Below are 2,301 nucleotides of genomic sequence, written 5' to 3' on the forward strand. Positions count from 1 at the left end.
GAGGGGAGATGGGGAGGAACTAGGAGGAGTAAAGGGAGGAGAAACCATAATTAGGATATATTATGTGAAAAAAACTATTTTCATTAAAAAGGATAATTAAACATGTAAGTAGAAGTATAATAATTGTTTTATAAAACTTTTATGCTAAAAAGCTGATAATGCTAAAATGTCAACATATGGTAATAATGTTTAGAGATTTTTAGAGATCTAAAGATGCAAATATAGGTCAGAGTAACGATCAAAACAAACAAACAAAAAATCTGTACTTTTAAGATTTAGCTGTACCAGCAGATGGCCTATCAAGTAAATCTTTCAGATTCTCATAGGTGTGGTTGATATTTAAGCTTTGCTAACTCACCATTAAAACATTCTTACTGGGGAAATGGATGTGGCTGCGGCTGAGGGGGTTGGGAGCCCAGGGGAGCTGCTGTGGTCTGCCCTGTGGTCAGGGGGTGTGGGAGGGGGCGGGGAGGTGTAGGTGGTGAAGGGGCAACCTTTTGACGTGGGTCCACGTTACACGCAGCAGCAGTATATCAGCGAGAGCGCACGCGCTATGGTCAGCTCTGCTTATGTCCACATGAGCAAGACCAGAGTGGCCATAGAGAAGATCAGCTGCTTCGAAAAATCAAACCTAATGTCAGCACATGCTGAAGGAAACCCAGATCTTGCTGCGATTCCACCATGAGAATGTCATAGGCATCCGAGACATCCTCAGGGCACCCACCCTGGAAGCCCTGGAATGTTTACGTTGTTCAAGACCTAATGGAGTCGTATCTGTACTAGCTGCTTTAAGTGTCAGCCGCTGACCAATGACCACATCCACTGCCTCCTCTACTAGATCCTCCGGTGTCCTCAAGTACATACACTCAGCCAATGTGCTGCATCGGGACCAGAAGCTCTCCAATCTTGCTCATGAATACCACGTTAAGATCTGTGATTTTGGCCTGGTCCGGATTGCTGACCCTGAGTATGATCAAACTGGCTTTCAGACCACTTACGTGGCCACACGCTGGTATCGAGCCCCAGAGATCATGACCAACTCCAAGCGCTACACCAAATCCATCGACATCTGGTCTGTAGGCTGAGTTCTGGCTGAGATGCTTTCCAACCAGCCCATCTTCTCGGGCAATCACTACCTGGACCAACTCAACCACATTCTAGATATCCTAGGTATTCCCCAACCCAGGAGATCTTAATTGTATCATTAATATGAAGTCCTGAAACTACCTACAGTCTCTGCCCTCTAAAACCAAGGTGGCTTGGGCCAAACTTTTTCCCAAATCTGACCCCAAAGCTCTTGACGTGCTGGATCCGAGGTTGACCTTTAATCTGAACAAGCGCATCACAGTAGAGGAAGCACTGGCTCACCCCTACCTGGAACAGTGCTATGATCTGATAGATGAACCAGTGTCTGAGGAGCCGTTCACCTTTGATACAGAGCTGGATGATCTCCCCAGGGAGCTGATCTTCCGAGAGACAGCCTGCTTAGAACCAGGGGCACTAGAGGCTCCCGAACAACAACAGACATCCTTGTCCCCTTGGACCTGGTCCTGCTCCTACCTGCTCCTTCTCTCCAGATTGTTAGAAAACGAGCTTAAATCAACCCAGACCCTGGCAGCCCAGGCTGGACCAAGGGTAGGCCTGGCCACCTTCTTTCACTTTGCTAGGGTCTCTTACTTCAGACAGGCTTCTCCCACTCCAGTTCCCTGCTCCATCTCCCCGGGGCCTGAGTGGTGAGGTGGCTCCAGAGCTGGTCTCCGCTGCTCTGTCTTTATCTAACCTTGCTAGCTTCAGCTCTGGTAGAGCGTTCTGGAATGGAAGGACTATGACCGCCCTAGGTCCTGTGCTACTGAGGGGTAGAGGGCACGGAGGCTAAGCTCTGCTCTACTCGCCTGGTTGGAACCCCACCTCATCTTCCCTGACAGAACGTTCCTAAGTCTCAAGAGCTAGTTTCCCTGATGAGCCAGGCCCAGGCCTTACCCTCTCTCTCTCAAAGCTGTCACATGTAACACCCTTGCTGCTTCTGTGTGTGGATTATTCGATGTGGATGTGGAGCCCGATGAGAGCCGATGTCCCTCCCCACCTCCCTGTGCCTGCATCTAATACATAAATATAGAAATGTGTATATGGAAAAAAAACATTCTTACTGATGGCTATGATTTTTAAAAAATTTTTTTGAGACAGGGTCTCCCTATGTAATCCTGCTATGTGCTATGTAGACCAGGCTGCCCTTGAACTCATAGAGACCTGCCTTCTTCTGCTGAGTTGGGATTAAAGGTGTGTACCACCACACCTGGCTTC

The 2,301-nt window shown here is 48.2% G+C and overlaps 1 pseudogene; it reads left to right on the forward strand.

Moving 5' to 3' along the window:
* The first annotated feature begins 382 nt into the window (after positions 1–382).
* Positions 383–1,737, forward strand: LOC116906191 (annotated as a pseudogene).
* The last annotated feature ends 564 nt before the right edge of the window (positions 1,738–2,301 follow it).

Source organism: Rattus rattus, chromosome 7, assembly GCF_011064425.1.
Source record: "Rattus rattus isolate New Zealand chromosome 7, Rrattus_CSIRO_v1, whole genome shotgun sequence".
Taxonomy (NCBI): Eukaryota; Metazoa; Chordata; class Mammalia; order Rodentia; family Muridae; genus Rattus; species Rattus rattus.